The 20,016-nt window shown below is 34.5% G+C and overlaps 1 pseudogene; it reads left to right on the forward strand.

Moving 5' to 3' along the window:
- Window positions 1–2,861: 2,861 nt before the first annotated feature.
- Window positions 2,862–19,795, forward strand: LOC113870113 (annotated as a pseudogene).
- Window positions 19,796–20,016: the final 221 nt, after the last annotated feature.

Raw genomic sequence — 20,016 nt, forward strand, 5'->3', positions numbered from 1 at the left:
AGAAAAATGTGTTGCTTTTCATAAAAAATTCTATTTTTATATATTCTGTCACGCTCGTGTTCTCACAATTAGATTAACTATGCATGTACTTACAAATAGGTTCTGCAGTATTTCAACTTCTTTCCTTTAGATCCAATTGTAATTACTCTTCTAAACCCTTTACAAACCAACTACAAAATATTAATAATTGAACAATATATTGCATTCTAAGTAATAACATCTTTATATTAAATTTTTTAATTAATTACACTAACTTAGATTAAAATAAAATAAGACTCAAGAAAACAAATTAAATTAAAATAATGCCACAGGATGGTTGTAAGAGAAGATGAATGGACTTAAAATTGATGTTAACGATGGATTAAAGATTTCCAAATTTTCATGACTATATATTTGACTTCTTCCACTGCATTAGTAATCATTAAACCATGGAGATTGAGTCATGGTTTCTAAATTTACTTTGCATGACTAAACATAGTGAACTTCACTAAGGCATGACTAAACATAGTGAACTTCACTAAGGCAACTTTGGAGGAAGAAGACAAGGTCGTTGACTCCGTGTCCATGGTGGTCGATTGATGGAAGAGATGGCGTTCTGTATCTTGTTAGATTAGAGAGAATAAACCACACTCATTTCTAATAAGGTTTAACAATTTTTTATATAATCTTTTTTTTTTATTTCATAGATTATCTTTAACTTTACTAAATAAATTTTGTTAAACCTAATATTATTGTAAATGTAATTTACCCCAGACTATGTAAAAGAAACAAGTTAATGAGGAATAAAATTTCCATATAATCAATCACTTGATTGAGAAAGTGATCAAATAATTGAAAAATGAAAAAGTTAATTCAAAATGATATGTTTCTTGGTCTATACTTTATGACCAGATCAAATGACTTGACTATAGTCATTATGGAAAGTCAAGATGGCATATAAACATCTTCTTAACGCTATATACGTTGAAGAACACTCAAAACTATCAAACCAAATCAACTCTTTTTCTTATGTCTTCATACCTATTCTTCCTTCTCACTAATAGTGTTTTTATATGTTTTCTTAACTAAGTGCACTTTTACGAGTTAAGTATGATTCCCTTCATTTCAAGTGAATTTTTTTTTCATATCAAGCATTTGTTTTTTTAATTTGATATTATATTAAGTTTTTATAATTTATTTAAAATTTTTGTTTTTATTTAATTAATTTCCCTAGCTAATGTTCATTCTGAGAGTAATTTAAAAAATTTAAACAAAAGTATTATTAGGAGTTAATTCAATTTTTATCATGTCAAGTAGTTTTTTCTATATTATGTATTTATTTTTTAAAATTAAATATTAATTATAATATTTAAAAAATATATATTCTATTAAATTTAAAATTTACCTTTATTTAATTTTAATTAATATAATAAAATATTTATTTTTAATAGTTATAGTATTTACAATTTTTAAAAATTAAATTTAAGTATATTAAAAAATATTTTAATTTATTTAAAAAAATTTATAATTAAATACGTGTAATGCACAAGAATTACTAGTTAAAACTAAAATTTTTGATAAATAAATTTGTTATAATTTTGTAGATATTTTTACATTATAATTTAGTATCTTATTTTATTATAACTTGAGTGTAATTTTTGCGTACGATAAGGTTTCAGGTTTGAATCCTAATCCTTATTATGTCGCTCTATCTTTGCACCCTATGTGTGTACCTACCTATCTACCCTTCAATTACCTCCTCTTCTCAACTATGCTTCTCTTTTTCTTTTTTTTCTTTTTCCTCGATCAGGTGGCATTATTTGATTAGACAGATTTTAGCAATACATTCTAATCGGTCAGTTTTAAAAATATCAAACCATTTATGTCATGAATTAATCATTATTTTAAACATTACTTTAACCTTTTTAAAAATTAACTAATTATCTTAATTGGAATAAAAAGTATATTGTTTACATTTTTCTTTTAAATTTGTACCACTTTGACCCATTCCAAAGTGCTTGTCAATATCATGAGTCCATTATCAGCTTGTAGAGTTAGCATTACGCGTAAACATAAATTTTTGGTCTTCAGAAACGATTGTGAAATAAAGGATAAATGCCAAAAACTAAAAAACACTAGTCATGGTGGAGAAGACACTAGTCATGGTGGAGAAGACTAGCATGCATTGACCATTGACCTTTACCAAAAGCAATAAATTAAAATTGATGACAACTTTACTCACTAGTAAGCAAAACTAGTCCAGAGATAAAATGAGAACTGCAAAGCGATTAAAGCCCAACTTTTATTTGTTGAAGATAAAGAAATTAAAACCTTATGCATCTTCAAATTAATTCATTTAACAATTTAAATTTTAGTATAAATTGCTAAATTAATTTGACATGACAATATGATTCATGATTGTTCATAAAAAATAAAAACTACAAATCCTTGTTAGTATTACATATCTATAACCTTAAAGCTAAACACCATTCAAGCTGTTGAAAAATAGAAGGATATGTGACAAAATATAATAAAAGAGAGTGGACCTATCTTTGAATCAAGATTGAAGGAAATTTGAAGATGAATTTTAAATACACTAAATGTGAAACGTATAATAAGTCACATATCTAACGCCTTAGGATGTGAATCTTTGATTTATTTTTGCCTGTCACACAGGTTGATCCATATAAATTTTTAAACTAACAAATGCAGTTGTCTTAACTACTGAAAGAATGGATCATGTTTAATATAAAATTAAACTTGAAAGTAAAGGAAGGAAAGAATGTGCTTGTTGTTTTCATTTATCAAACCCCAAAAAGCATAAGAAACCCAGATCTAGTATCCCTCTTCCTACTCAACAAAATGAAGCCCTTTTTCTATCCATGCCTGAATTCCATTATATGTGCCTTCACTTGCTTCTTATCTTTACTTTGAAGGCATTTTGGCTTGGCTTTTGCCCAAACGAAGTTGTAGCCTCAGCATTAGGAAACCAAACCGATCATTTGGCGTTGCTTAAATTCAAGGAATCAATATCCAATGACCCATATGGAATCTTGGTATCTTGAAATAGTTCAACCCATTTTTGCAACTGGCATGGAATCACGTGCAACCCCATGCATCAAAGAGTTGTGGAGTTGAACCTACGAGGATACAAGTTGCATGGATCCATATCTCCCTTTGTTGGAAATCTCTCTTTAATGACAATACTCACCCTCAGAAACAACAGCTTCTATGGAAAAATCCCACAAGAATTGGGTCGTTTACAACAACTTCAAATACTTGTTCTTATGAATAACTCATTGACTGGGAATTTCCTACAAACTTGACAAGGTGCTCAAAGCTGAAAGTGTTAGACTAGGCAGGAACCAATCTAAATGGCACAATACCAATTGATATTGGCTCTCTTGGGAAGCTTCAAGAGTTGTACGTGGAAGAAAACAAATTAACAGGAAACATTGTGCCATCATTGGGGAACATTTCATCACTTATTCGTCTTTCAATGGGTTACAATAACTTGGAGGGACACATTCCACAAGAAATGTGCAACTTGAAAAGTTTGATAGTAATACCAGTGCATGCCAATAAACTAAGTGGTCCATTTCCTTCTTGTCTTTATAATATGTCCTCTCTTACTTTAATTTTAGCTGCAGCTAATTCATTCAATGCCATTCTTCCACCTGATATATTCCACACCCTTCCCAATCTCCAATTTTTTGCTGTTGGAGGTGATCGATTTTCAGGTTCAATCCCAACTTCCCTCACAAATGCAGCTTCCCTTCAACAACTTGATATTAGTGGAAATCTTTTCATGGGACAAGTTCTAAATCTAGGGAAGCTAGAAAATCTAACGCTACTAAGTTTGTCTACAAACAGTCTTGGTGACAATTCAACTAAAGATTTGGAGTTTTTGCGTTCATTGGTAAACTGTAGTAAGTTGAATACGATTAGTATAAGCACCAATAATTTTGGAGGTTCTTTGCCAAAATCTATGGGCAATTTATCCATCCAAATCAATTATTTATCCCTTGGAGACAACCAGATATCAGGAAGAATTCCTGCGAATTAGGAAATCTAACTAGCTTATTTCTCTTGGACATGGTAAATAACCACTTCGAAGGGAATATTCCAGCAACTTTTGGCAAGTTTCAAATTATGCAATGGTTAGATTTGGGAGGAAACAAGATTTCAGGAAAGATACCAGCTTTCATAGGCAACCTCAGCCAATTGTTTCATTTGGGTTTAGCAGAAAATATGTTAGAAGGAAATATTCCTCCAAGCATCGGAAATGTCAAAAGTTACAATATCTGGGACTTTGGAAAAACAACCTTAGAGGAACCATACCCTTAGAGCTTTTCAATCTTTCATCTCTAACAAACTTGCTGGATTCGTCACAAAACTCATTGAGTGGTAGTATACCATGTGAAATAGGAAGGCTAAAAATGTTGATTTCATAGATCTTTCTAAGAATCATTTGTCTGGTAATATTTCTGGAACCTTGGGAGAATGTATAACCTTCGAGTACCTTTATTTGCAAGAAAATTCCTTCCATGGAATCATACCAACGGTCTGGATCAATTCCTGAAGATCTACAAAATATTTCTTCTTTGGAATACTTCAATATTTCTTTTAATATGATGAAAGGCAAGGTACCAACAGAAGGTGCTTTTCAAAATGCTAGTGAGTTCATGGTGAGTGGAAATAATAAGCTTTGCGGAGGTATTTCTGAGCTGCATTTACCACCATGCCCTGCAGAAGGTAAGAAATATACAAAACACCATCATTTCAAGTTAGTAGATGTGATAATTAGTGTGGTTGCTTTACTTCTCATAGTGTCATTTATGCTTACTGTCTATTGGATGAGGAAAAGAAATAAGAAACCAAGTTTGGATTCACCACCAATTGATCTGGATAAGGTTTCATACCAAGTCCTACACAATGGAACTTTTAGGAATTGAAATTTTTTTAAAATACTTTAAGATTAGAATATTTTTTTTGTTTTACTTGCTACTGTTTGTTAGGTAAAAGTATGAATTAATGGTTAATTTGAGGAAGAGTAGTTGACATGGTCAGATTTAGGTAGAAAGAAGTGTTGCTCCTTATTTTGTGCTGTCTTATTAAACAACTTTTGTTAAAATCTATTGCAATATATATTCAACAAATGTAATGAAATGATATTACGTATTCTTCCTCCATTTATCTGGTTTCATAACATGGTATCAAGAGCTTAGTAGTTCTTGAAGGGCCTGTGAAGGAGTAAAATACCTGTTCAAACTAGAAACAAAAACCTACCAATAACAAAATGGCTTCTTCTTTACCTCTACCTCCAATATTTGCAGGAGAAAACTATGACTTGTGGGCTGCAAAAATGAAAACTTATTTGAGAGCTCAAAATCAGTGGGAAGTGGTGGAAAATGGAAGCAACCCGGCCCCTTTACCAGACAACCTAATAGTAGCTCAAATAAGGCTTCACGATGAAAATGTGGCAAAGGAAGGCAGAGCACTTGCCATCTTACATGCAGCAGTACATTATGATGTTTTTATCAAGATCTTGAATCTTGAGAAAGCAAAAGAGGCTTGAGACAAACGCAAGGAGGAGTTCCAAGGCAGTGAAAGAACTAGGAGGATGAAGGTGCTAAATCTGAGAAGAGAATTTGAAGCTATCAAAATGAAGGATTCTGAAACAGTGAAAAAGTTTTCAAATAGACTCTCTAAGGTGGTTACACAAATTAGATTGCTAGGTGAAGAGTTTAGTGATCAAAGAGCTATGGAGAAAGTCCTAGTTTGTCTTCTTGAGAGGTTTGAGTCAAAAATCTCCTCTTTTGAAGAAAATAAGGATTTTTCTCAAATATCACTTGCAGAACTTGTGCATGCTTTGCAAGCTACTGAACAGAGAAGGTCGTTGAGAATGGAAGAAAATGTTGAAGGTGCTTTTGTGGTCAACACCAAAGGCAAAGCTCAAGGCAGCAACAACTTTGGGAAAAAAACCTTTTGGTGGAAAGAAAGGTAAAGGGAAAAAGGAAGAAGATAGCAACAAAGGAGGAGCTTGGAAGGAAAAGTATCCACCGTGCCCTCACTGTAAGAAGAAAAATCATACAAATTTTTTTTGTTGGTTTAGACTTGGAGTCAAATGTAGGGCTTGCAGCTAACTTGGTCGTGTGGAGATGGTTTGCAAAAACAAAGCAAAGCTGCAAGGATAGCAAGCTCAAGTTGTTGAGCATCAAGAACAGATTGAGGAGCAGTTATTTCTTGCTTCTTGTTATTCGGCAAGTAGTAGCAAAAAAACTTGGCTCATAGATAGCGGATGCACAAACCATATGACTTATGATGCTAGCATTTTCAAGGAACTTGATCACTCCTACTTCTCCAAAGTCACCATTGGCAATGGAGAAGGTGTTGATGTCAAAGGAAAAGGAGTGGTGACTATTGAAACTCCCTTAGGTACTAAATTTATTTCAGATGTTTTATTTGTGCCTGAGATAAATCAAAATCTCTTGAGTGTGGGACAAATGTTTGAAAGACATTATAGCTTGCATTTTGAAGATATGAGATGTACAATATATGATCCCGCTGGTTGTGAATTAATGTGTTAGAATGAGGGATAAAAGTTTCCCCTTAGAGACAGCTATGCATGCCTTTCTAAGTGCAGTAGATGATTCTATTTTATGGCATAAAAGGCTTGGTCATTTTAGTTACTCCACCTTGAAACAAATGAAATCAAATGATTTGGTACAAAATCTGCCTGCCATTCATAAAAATGTTGATGTGTGTGATGTATGTCAATATGGTAAGCAAAGCAAAATGCCATTTCCTACTGAAGCAAGTTGGAGAGCTACTGAAAAATTACAACTTATACACACTGATATGTGTGGCCTTATGAGTACAACATCTTTAAATGGCAGCAAATACTTTATGCTATTTATTGATAACTTTACAAGAATGAGTTCAATGTTTTTTCTAAAGCAAAAGTCAGAAGTGTTTGCTATTTTTAAGAAGTTCAAGCTAATGGTGGAAAATGAGGCTAGATGCAAAATTAAAAAGCTCATATTTGATAATGAAACTGAGTATACAACAAGGGAGTTTCAGAATTTTTGTAAGGATGCTGGAATTCAGCATCGATTGACTGTTCCTTACAATCCTCAACAAAATGGAGTGAGTGAGAGGAAGAACAGGACAATTATGGAGATGTCAGGTGTTTGTTGTCTGAAAAATGTCTTCCTAAATCCTTTTGGACTGCGGCTGTTAAAACCTCAGTATACTTGTTGAATATGTTATCTACCAAAGCCTTGAAAGGTAAAACACCTTTTGAAGCATGGTATGGAAGGATGCCTTCGATGGAGCATCTCAAAGTATTTGGCTGTGTATGTTATGCTTTTGTTCCAGAGGTTAAAAGAGACAAGTTGGATCACAAGTAAGAAGTTGGTGTTTTCTTGGGGTACAGCAGTAACTCCAAATTTTATAGAATATATAATCCACCAACAAAGAAAATTCTTGTCTGCAGAAATGTTAAGTTTGATGAGTTATCTAGATGAAACTGGGAGAAAAGCAAAGTAGAAGCCTCAAGCAAAAGGCAACTTGGAGCAGACAATGTCCAAGAACAAAATTTAGAAATTGAAGAAGAAGATTTGGAGGATGATGAAGATTTTTCGGTTAGAGGCACTAGAAATCTAGCTGAAATTTATGAGAGGTGTAATGTTGCTACACTAGAACCGAAAGGTTATGGTGAAGCTGCTGAACTAGAAGGTTGGAGAGTTGCTAAGCAAGAGGGGATGAAATAATTGAGAAAAATTAGACATGGCAGCTTGTGGATAGGCCAACTAATTAAAAGGTGATTGGTCTTAAGTGGGTTTATAGAACCAAACTTAATTCTGATGGTTATGTAAACAAACTTAAAGCTAGATTGGTTGTTAAAGGCTATCATCAACAACATGGAGTTGATTTTTCAAATACTTTTGCTCCTTTGGCAAGACATGATACAATCAGAATGCTAGTGGCGTTGGCAACAAAATTGGGTTGGAAGATCTATCATTTTGATGTGAAGTCAGCTTTTTTAAAATGTTTTGCTTAAAAAAGACACCTATGTTGATCAACCTAAAGGTTTTCAAGTTAAGGGCAATGAAAATAAAGTCTATAAACTTCATATAGCTCTTTATGGATTGAAACAGGCACCAAGGGCCTGGTATACCAGATTGACAATTAACTTTTGCACAAAGTCTTTGAAAAAAGTGAAAATGAAGCCACTTTGTATGTAAAGAAGTCAAGGAATGAAGTGCAGCTCATTATATCATTGTATGTTGGTGATATGATGGTCATAGGGAGTGATTCTGATTCCTTTAGATAATTCAAGCATGATATGGAGAATGAATTTGAAATGATAGATTTGGGAGAAATGAATTATTTTCTTGGAATGGAGATTTATCAATGCAATGCAGGAATCTTTATTTCACAAAGAAGATATGCTTTGGAGGTGTTGAAGAAGTTTCATATGGAGAAATGTAAAACAGTGACCATACCCTTAGTTACAAATGAGAAGTTGTCTCTTCATGATTTTACTAGTAAAGCAGATGCTTCTGTTTATAGAAGCTTAATTGGAATTCTATTGTATCTTTCAGCCACTAGACTAGACATAATGTTTGCTACAAGTTCGCTGTCCAAATTTATGCATTCACCTAGTGAAGCTTATTACAAAGCAGCAAAACGAGTATTGAGGTACATAAGAGGTACAACTGATTATGGTTTGTGGTTTCTCAAAGATAAAAGTGTTGATCTTGAAGGATATGCAGATAGTGACTAGGCAGGAAGTGAAGATGATGCCAAGAGTACCTCAGGTTATGTTTTCTCTTTTGGGAGTGGAGTTTTCAGTTGGAATTCAAAGAAACAAGATGCAGTGGCTCAATCTTCAGCTGAAGCTGAGTATATTACAGTTGCAGCAACTACAAATCAAGCCATTTGGCTTAGAAAAGTGTTGTATGATGTGGGGTAAATACAAAATGAGGCTACTGTAATATGGGTTGATAATAAGTCAGCCATTGCAATTGCAAATAATCTTGTCCATCATGGTAGAACTAAGCATATCAAGGTGAAATATCATGTCATTAGAGAAGCAGTGAAATCAAAAGAAGTAAGCTTGGAGCACTGTAGCTTAGAGAAACAGATTGCAGATGTCATGACCAAAGCTCTCTCCAAGGGCAAGTTTGAAGTATTGACGTCAAAGCTTGGAGTATCCAAGAAAAATCTCAAGGAGGAGTGTTAGGAATTGAGATTTTTCTAGAATACTTTAAGATTAAAATATTTTTTGTTTTGTTTTACTTGCTACTGTTTGTTAGGTAAAAGTATGGGTTAACGGTTAATTTGATGAAGAGTAGTTGACATGGTCAGATTTAGGTAGAAAGAAGTGTTGCTCCTTATTTTGTGCTGTTTTATTAAATAGCTTTTGTTAAAATCTATTGCAATATATATTCAACAAATGTAATGAAATGATATTACGTATTATTCCTCCATTTATCTGGTTTCATAACAGGAACCCATGGATTTTTACCTACAAACTAGATAGGATCTGGAAGTTTTAGTTCTGTCTACAAAGGAATCATTGAGACAGAAGATAAAATTGTTGCCATAAAGGTCCTAAACCTTCATAAGCAAAGAGCTCAAAAGACTTTCATTGCAGCATGTAATGCATTAAAAAATATCAGAAATCGGAATCCGGTTCAGATTTTAACTTCTTGTTCAAGTATAGATTACAAAGGTTAAGAATTTAAAGCTCTAGTTTTTTAGTACATGAAAAACAGGAGCTTAGAACAATGGCTGCTTCCAGGGATGCCAAGTGTAGAGCATCCAAGAACTTTAAATATTGATCAAAGACTAGATATTATTATTGATGTTGCTTCTGCATTACATTATCTTCATCATGAATGTGAGTAACCGATTTCATTGTGACTTAAAGCCAAACAACGTCCTTGATGATGAATTGATTGCTCATGTGAGTGATTTTGGCATAGGAAGACTTCTCTCAACCATTAATGATACCTCTCATAAGGAAACTAGTGCTATTGGAATAAAGGGAACTGTTGGATATGCTACTCCTAATATTTTTGGAATTTTTTTAATTATTTATTATTTTTTTGAATTCTACAATATTGTTGAAAACTAGAGATTTATTAACGACAATTTTTGGCCTATATTTTAGAGTATGGAGTTGGTTCTGAGGTGTATATATTTGGTGACATATATAGCTTTGGGATTTGTTGGTTTTATGATAAAAAAGTAAAATAAAGTAAAGAAAAGAAAATATGAATAGAATGAATGAAGAAAGAAATCAACTTTTATTCAATAATAACAATGCATTTATAATAAGTCAAAAGAAACTTAAACTAATTACGTAATTGAAAGATTTAATAACAAACTAAATTATTTCTAAAATATCAAAATGACTTATCAACTATGATACTAATATCATAAACTGAAATAACAGAAAATAACTGACAACAGTTTCAAAAGCATATTGTTAAACACTCCTCTTTGCTTTTTGAACTGTAAATTCTATTTTTCTGCAGTTTAAATTTGCTAACAGAAAATGAATTTTTTATCAACAAGAATCTTGTATTCTCTTTCTGCTTCAAATTAGAATCAAATAAAATTTTCTTTTGCCATAGAAAAGAGAATTAATTAACTGAGTCACTTATATCATGGTTAGAGAAATTAGTCAACTTGAATTTTTCACTCCTCTTGAAGTTGATGTTTGAGTTACGAGTGTCTTTGAAATATTTAACCACTCTCTTTACAACCTTGAGATTTCTTTCATTTGCATTATGGATGAATCTAGAAAACTTACTTTTAGCACTTCACATATTAGGATAAAATGTTATAGTATTTTCTTTGCATAAGAAAGTTGTTTGCTCCTCCTTCGATATATTTAGAGTAAAAAAATTTCATTTTATTTTTACTTTGAAAATATCTTGACCAGCTTAATCTTTAATCAAACAATGTTTATCTTCAAAAATAGCTTTGAATCTCCCTTCAATTAGTTGACCAACACTTAACAAATTTTGGTCAATTTTAGGAACCTAAAGAACATCATGAATTAACTTCCTTCCTGAATAGTTTGCTATTGTAATTGTTTCCTTTCCTTTGACTAGGATGAAATCAGCATTACCTATTTTGACTTTGGTGATGTTAGTCAGCATCAAATCTCTAAAGAGTTTTTTGTTATTAGTCATGTTTTTAGTGCAATTACTATCAATTAGCCAACCTTCATTTGATTTAAAATTGGAGACGCAAGTAGCAACAAATAAATGATCTTCTTCCTCGTGATGAGCGATCTTAGTCTCTTCATCTTAGTGTTAGTTTTGATTTTTGCATATAACTTCTTTATGTCCAATTTGGTTGCATTTACTGCATTGTGCATCTGGCCTTCTCCAACATTTGAAAGGAGGATGACTATTTTTTCTACAATGATGACATGGAGGATAAGATTTCTTCTTGTTGTATCTTGCACTTTCATGATGCGTGATATGTAAGGCTCCCTCAATAACACCTTGTCTTATTGTATGCCTTCGCTCTTGTTCTTATAAGACATTTAAGAGTTCTACAAGTGTAATTTTGGACAAGTATTTGGTATTCTCTAAGGTAGTGATTGTAGCCTCGAATCTTTCAGGCACTGTTACAAGAATTTTTTTAACAATTCTAGAATTAGAAAAATTAGTACCAAGTAATCTTACCTTGTTGACTATGCCAAGCAGTCTGTCTGAGTATACTTTGATTGTCTTAGACTCTTTCGTTCTTTAGAGTTCAAATTCTCTCATCAAATTAAACACTTGCATGCTCGAATTATTTCATTCCTGACATATTCTTTCTTAAGATAGTTGTTGAAACACCAGCAAAAAGACATGCTTTTGCCTTTGCCTTTGCGTTTCATATTTATCTCTCCTTGTGACTTCTTGTATGGGCTATGGTAGGATCATACGGCAGCAGAAGTACTTCATAATACTCATCAACAGCTTCCCAAAGTTCTAAAGCCTCTAGGTAAGTCTCCATTTTGATAGCTCAAAGATCATAATTTTCTCCATCAAAGACAGGAGGAGCAACTTGTGATAAATTTAATTCAGTATCCATTTGCACAGGTTTGTAAGAAAATAGCTCTTGATACCAGTTGTTGGTTTTATGATAAAAAAAAAGTAAAATAAAGTAAAGAAAAGAAAATGTGAATAGAATGAATTGAGAAAGAACTCAACTTTTATTCAATAATAACAATGCATTTATAATAAGTCAAAGAAACCTAAACTAATTACGTAATTGAAAAATTTGATAACAAACTAAATTATTCCTAAAATATCGAAACGACTTATTGACTATGATACTAATCTAATAAAATGAAATAACAGAAAACAACTTACAATAGTTTCAAATGCATATTGTTAACAGGATTCTTGTGTTGGAAATGCTTACTGGAAGAAAACCCACAGATGAAATGTTTGAAGGTGGACAAAATCTTCATAACTTGGTTAAAATTTCATTTCTCGATAATCTTTTACAGATTTTGGACCCACCTCTTGCACCAAGCTTAGAAGGAGTAGATATAGAAGAAAGAATCAGAAAGAATTTCACTTCAATTGTTGAAAAATGCTTAATTCCACTATTTATGATTGGACTTGGTTGTTTAGTGGAATCACCAAAAGAAAGAATGAATATGGTAAATGTTAAGAGAAAAGAAAACGAAAGAGCATCGAGTGAATCTGTGTGTCTCAACTACACATCGGAGCATATATTTATACTATAAGCATTGATACAGGAATTAATTACAAAGATATTATGGTTACCTAATTACCATAATTACAGAAATATTATTTCTCTAAATATAGCATATCATCTCTCTAATTTTAGTATTACTATAATTACATGTTTCCATATTTACATATTTCTAACACTTCCCCTCAAACTTGAGCATATAGATCATATGCACCAAGCTTGTTACATATGTAACTAATTCGAGGACCTCTCAAAGATTTAGTAAAAGCCAGTTGGTCATTTCAATTGACAAGCTGGTGGTGATGTCCCCTGATAAGATCTTCTCACGAATGAAGTGGCAATCGATCTCAATGTGCTTTGTCCTTTCATGAAATACCAGATTTGAGGTAATATGCAAGGATGCTTGATTATCACAAATAAGTGTCATTTGTGTAATCTCCCCAAATCTTAGTTCTTTAAGAAGTTGTTTCAGCCAGATAAGTTCACATGTGGATAAAGCTATGGCTCGATATTCTGCTTCCGCACTTGAGCGGGCAACTACGCTTTGCTTCTTACTTTTCTAAGAAATCAAATTCTCTCCAATAAGAATGCAATAGCCAGAAGTAGATCTTTTATCAACAGGAGAACCTGCCCAATCTGCATCAACGTAACCTAAATCTAAAGGTAGATATAGTACGACTGGGACCCCAGACATCTGAATAGACCAAACTAAAGGGAGACGCAACTCATTTATTGACACGATTATGAAAATAACTACAAATATGTTTTTCTAATTGACATGACTCACAAGACAAAGACGATAATGTGGAGAGAAGCAACACCATTTGTTGGAGCTTTTGAAGACTAAGGTGACCCAACTGAGCATGAAGAAGGAGAGGAGAATTTACCACTGAGCCAGCATGAACTGAGGGACGAAGTTGATATAGGCCATGTGACTCACATCCGGTGCCAATCATCCGCCCCGAGATCCGATCTTGCAAAAATATAGAGTCTTTAGTGAAAGAAATCACACAGTCAAGAGAACGAGTAAGATGACTTATGGAAAGAAGATTAAAAAGAGACCCAAGAACATATAAGACATTCTAGACGGAAAGTGATGGAAGAGGGTGAACAATACCAAGGCCCTTAGATTGTGTTTAAGACTTATCAGCCATAGTGATAGAAGGTAAATAGCAAAGGTAGAAAGAGAAGAGAAAATAGACTTATCACCAGTAATGTGGTCAGTGGCGCAAGAGTCGAGGACCAATGGACCAAGAGAGGTAGAGTGAAAGATACCAGCAAAGGAATTACCCGTGTGTGCCACAGATGCAGTGGAAGTAGAGGTTTGGCAATCATCACCCCACTTGATAAAATCAGAAAGAATAGCAGGAGGCGCCTGAGAAGCAGATGATAAAGTGGTAGTTTCAAGTGGAGGTAGTGGAGCAGCCTGGATAGCATTTACGGTTTCAGGGGGACGACCATGTAGAGCAAAGCACCGATCAATGATGTGACCAAGTTTGTGACAATGGTCACACTTGGGACAACCTTTACTGGGTTTGCAGGGGCGACCACGGTCGCTATTCTAAGAGATCAAAGTAGCGGAATCAACTGGGACAGGAGCCACATCCGAATCAGGATGAGACTTGGGGGGTATACGGAGTAAGGTGGACCAAGCAGAATTCATAGTAGGAATAGTAAGAGAGCCCAAAATCTGGTCCCGAACCATAGAATAATCAAGAGGTAACCCATACAAGGCTAACAACATAAAGAAGGTCTTATGTTGGTCCAATTCCTTCACAGGGGTATCAGCGGGAGGCAATATTTCATTAAAGTCATGAAGAACACCACTGACCTTACCTAAATATTTAGACATTGTTCCATTAAGATGACGAGGAGCAATGACACTCATAAGATCTTGATAAACCCCATAAAGTCATTGAGTGTCATTGGTATAGAGTGTAATACCCCGAAATTCCACTTCTTTCATATGTATATATATTCTTACTTAGTGACCCTCTTTCCTTGTGTTAATCAATTCTTTTTGGTAACTTTTTTTTTTTTTTCTGTTTGCTTGTGGAACCTCACTGTACTAACATCATGGAGAAAATTCTCCCTCGACAAATTCAATTTTCATTTGTTCTAAATTTCAATGATGATTTTGTGCATATGTATTTAAATTATTGTATAACCAGATTTTTCCTTTTCATATAGGTCATAGTTTCAACAATTAATTAGAAGTTACATAAGGGAAAAGTACCCTTAATATATATGTTGAACCACTTCATGAGAGTTTCCACTAAATGTTCCTTTCATCTACACGTGAATGCCTGGTACAATGAAATGATCCCCTCATCTCACTTTGTTTTTGCATGGCACAAAATTGAATGTCCCATCCTTAGTGCTGCAAGTGTATTCCACCATCTCCTTCCCTCGGTCATGTCAAATTGCCAAGCCATGCACCAACATTATTATATGTCAAAATAATAAACATAGTTGCTGCTCCAAATCTTGGTGGAAGGAGGTGTAAATCTTATCATAACTACTTCACTGATCAATCAAGGAACGTGTCCTTCTCTTACCCCTACACCTACCACCTAAACACCATAATTCAGCCTTGAAATGACCACTCCCTCACGTACTTACAGGTCTATAATCATGATCTAGCTGCTCATTACACACACATACGTTGAGTGGCATTGAAAACCATAGTGAATTGTTTGTAATCACATCAATTTAAGACGCCCCTGCACCATTTTCTCAGGAACCTTTCTTGTTTCAAGGAAGCCACTAGGAAAGGATTCAACTAAATATAACCTACATGCAAAATAAATGAATAAGAGGTGTGTGTAATGCCAAGGAGATAACTCTCGGTCCCTCACCTTTAGAACTATCTAGTCTCTAAAATCTTTAACCCTTCTTTTCCTTCTCACATCTTCCCATTCCCTGCACCTTATTTCCTTACTTTATCACCTCAAAAAATTCCACCAAGGTTTGCACCGAGCCAGACGAGGATTCTCCATGCCCTATACCTTCTCCTTTGTCACAAAACTATTGTCAACAAGTAAGGGAGAGTCTATAATGTGTGGAACTTGTTTAAAATTTGTTTGCATGTTGACCGAGATTTCAATGCATGTTGATTTAATCCTCCTTTGCATGTTTGGTTGGGTTCTTGTTGTGTGAGTGTTTGACTAAATTTCGTTGCATTCAAGCTAATAAGAACCATTCCTATTAGAGAGGTGAGGAGGTCCAAAAAACCAAACATGAACGGTAGGTACACTCAACTAATGCTAAGTAGTGAGAATAAAAAAAGCCCCCGAAATCTGGACCTCTCATGTAATAGAATGCTAAGTGGTGAGCATGTTATAGTGCGAGGAAGGAAGAATGATGAGTAAGAGAAGAAGTGCGGATGATGAGCGATTGAGTAATGCTACAAGTAAACATTTTTTTTATTCCATGTGCATGTGAAGAATTCCCATTTAGTTTCCATCAATGGCTGAGAGAACATGGCTTACTTGGTAAAACAAATGGGGGATTACGGGTGAAGAAAATTGCTTGTGTTACATTTATATCATGCATTGTGTGAAAGGATGCTTAGTTGTATATACTTGTATATGCTAAACTATTCGGTTTATTCACTTGAAATTGATGAATGGAGACTTGATCCCTTGAATATAGATAGGATGAAGATAGCTAGAATAATGTTAATAATTATAAGATATTCCTTGTATGGTGGAAAGAACTGTTGTAGTGAGTTCAATAAATTAAAATAACGAGAAAGATGTCCCTAATAATAATATAAGCGTCAAAAGGAATTAGGGAGTAAGAGAGGGAGATTCAGCCACATATTCTCCAAAGTTTACGTAAGGATTAATATATATGCAATATATAGATATACCAAATTCCAATATCCTTGAAAGTAGTTGACATAAATTACCCTAAATAATAAAACAATGCAATAATAAATTAAAGCATGACGGAAATAACACAACACTTAGAAGAAGAAAGGAAGTAAAACACTAATAATAAGTTTTAGTCCGTAAATGTTCGCTGAAAATGACATAACAAAAGAAATATATACCTGAGTAACGATACGTTAACAAGTTCTATTAAATAAAATGACGAGATAAGGTAGAAGAACCAAAACCTTAAAGAATTAGAGATATAAGACCGAAACAGATAAAGGAAAATAGGGAAGGGACTGAGAACATCACAAACATTTTGACCGTAAACAACTAAGCTTCATTGGTTATTTAGTTTAATAGTGTTCATAGAATAGTAGTAAGAGGAGTAGCTAAAACTCGAATTTAAAAAAACTTAGGAAGAAAAATATACAAGCCTTGAAGGTAGGATCAAATGTAGAACACTGAAAGGGGATTTAACTTTAAGTGGATGTCGGTTGAGATCCATCTTGATATATATTAGTGATGCTAGTCAACTAAAATCTAAAATAACAAGTAAGTGGATTAATTATAAAATGGAAAATGACTATGCATCATGTCTACGGAGGAAGAAATACCTTAAGGCTTCAGTTGGCACAGCTGTAGGACACCTGTGTTAAGATCAATGAGGACCCTTAGGGGTGGCAACAGGGGATGACCCAATGGCGCAGAGTAGCTCATTGTGACCGGGTCACGTCGCCAGCAAACCTGACGTGAACACCCGTTACTAGGATCGTAGTAGGCTCATTCTTGAACGATGCCTTTGAGGCGTGTGAAAAAAATTATAGTTTCAAAAAGAGATGTGCTAGAGATGAGAGTAGGGAATGGTTCCTCCAATCGCCTTGTGGTTGAAAAATGACACTAAGTAGAAGGAGAAGTGAGGAGTTCTCATGCATTGCACAAAGGTTATTATAAATTAAAGAGAGAACTCCATAATTAACCTGCATCATGCATCATTTCATTCTTATAATAACTGACCTTATCACTTTGCTCTCGGATGCCTTTATTCATACTTGTGTACGTATATATAAATAGGTTTGATGTATAGGACTTATGTTAAGTGATCCTTGTGTCTTTTGATTGAATTATGGACTCACCCTTTCTTTTCTCTTTTGTTTTCTTCTTTGTGGTATGTGTTTGTTTGTTTGGTGCATTGGGTAAATTGTGTGTAGATGGGTTCCGAGATGATGAAGGTGTCAGTACTCCCAACCAAGGATGACCTGTGGATCTACGATGATACCACCCAGCAGACGATCTACCAAGGGTTCGCCAAGATGACTCTTGGATCAGTTACTGAGGTAGGTTGGGAGACCCGCTGTATTACAGATATGACCGTCGAGATTGTTTTCCCTTTACCCTTATATGCTACCAGTATATCATTTCCTCTTATCCCACCTAGGGCTGCTCCTGCTCCTATGGACACTGATGTCCCCGTTCCTCTACCTATCCCAGACAGTGCCCCCGATTCTCATGTACCTCAACCCTCTTCCCCTCCTCCCATTGAGTCTGAGTGTGTAGACATTCAGGTGATTGAGTCATCTGTCAGACCCCATCCTCCTACTCCACCCCGCCGACTGCCACCCATTGATAAGGCTAGACCTTTACACTGTAGTCCCTTATCACCCCTGTCCTCTCCACACTCTTGCATACCCCCACCTACTCCTGGCTAGCTGGAAGATGTAGACGAGGACCTGCCTAATTTGCCTTCCGACCCGGATGCTACTCTCTCCACTTTGCCTAACTCTGATCCCTCAGAGGAGTATACTTCTATGGATTGACTTAGTGTTATGCATATTTGTGTGTGTGCACCCTTTCTTTTTGTACGATGGGAATTTTGGGAGAATTGATATGAGGATTGGTAGTTACTTTTTGAATGCTTTGGATAATGTATAGTTATGTTCCCCCAGGGCCGTGACATGTGTTGAGATCTCTTTTATTTTCCTTTAACCTCCAAATGAACTATGTTTGAGACTACGTATTATGAATCTGTTAATTTCAAATTTCGCTTAACGATTTAGTTTAGTCTTTAAATTATACTTAGATTGATTACATGAAAAATGGAATGAATATTACTAATAATGTACACTTAAAATACTTATACGAGTAATTTTAAATGAATATTTAGTTATGTACGTTAACTCCTATATTTACGCAACTGTGTGTGACATTACGATCAAGTATCATGTCCTTAGATACACGTTTATTGTATTTGAAGCTTGTGACGTTAGGGTGTCACATAGAGTTCCTTAACCTGAACCCAAATAGTCTCACAAGTCTCATGAGAAAGAAAAATTTGCCACAGAGAAGAATGAATAATGGACTTAATGATGCTGCAAAGTTGGGCATCGATCTTACTCCACTTTTCACGGTCAGCAGTATCCACAGAGTCTTCCTTGGTCGTAAGGTGGGCCGCGTAGCCTTGACCTTTAAGCCAAAGTTTGATGTCGGAGGCCCAAGAATCATAGTTGCAACCATCAAGCTTCTCTGTATAGAGTGAGGCAGTGATATAATTAGTAAAAATGGATGCATCAGTTTTGGGAGTAGCAGAACTCGCCATGGGTTGTAACAAGGAGAGAGAAAACACCTGCAAAAGGGAAAAAAAACAAAACAGAAACAACCTGGTTGAGGCTCGAAAAGAAAATTCGAGGGCAGATTCAAAACCAGCAGAGCGAGACGAGTCTGGAGGTCTAGTAGTCAGAATAGTACTCCAGCGATGAACATTGTCGCCGGAACAGAGACCAGAAATCGGAAGGAAAACATGATTTTTGAAAGAAAAAAAATTCAAACGATGAGCAGTGGACCCACCAGAAATGTACGGATTAGGATTACTCTTTCGCCAGGCTCTTTGATACCATGTTAAGAGAAAAGAAAACGAAAGAGCATTGAGTAAATCCGTGTGTCTCAACTACACATCGAAGCATATATTTATACTAGGAGCATTGATATAGGAATTAATTACAGAGATATTATAGTTACCTAATTACCATGATTACAGAAATATTATTTCCTTAAATACAGCATATCATCTACCTAATTTTAGCATTACTATAATTACATGTTTCCATATTTACATATTTCTAACGGTAGATGTCAAAAGGGATCTTGACAGAATCAGAAAGGCCTTTTTGGCTGGTAAGGTAATTGAATTCTATGCTTAATTATAACTTTTGAACAAGTAATGTTGCCACTTTATCACTGCTTCCTCTGCCCAATTTTACTAGCAGTCCTGTTTATAAATATACTCTTTTGTCATTTGAATTTTAGCGTTTGTCAGAATTATTTCACTATGTCATGATGAAATTTTCCTTTTCAAAGTTAATAACATAGTGAAATTGTGATTTCTAGATGCTATATATGGCATTTCCCATCGCTTCGGTTC

Source organism: Abrus precatorius, unplaced genomic scaffold (assembly GCF_003935025.1).
Source record: "Abrus precatorius isolate BTA unplaced genomic scaffold, Abrus_2018 Scaffold6, whole genome shotgun sequence".
In the NCBI taxonomy this organism is placed as follows: domain Eukaryota; kingdom Viridiplantae; phylum Streptophyta; class Magnoliopsida; order Fabales; family Fabaceae; genus Abrus; species Abrus precatorius.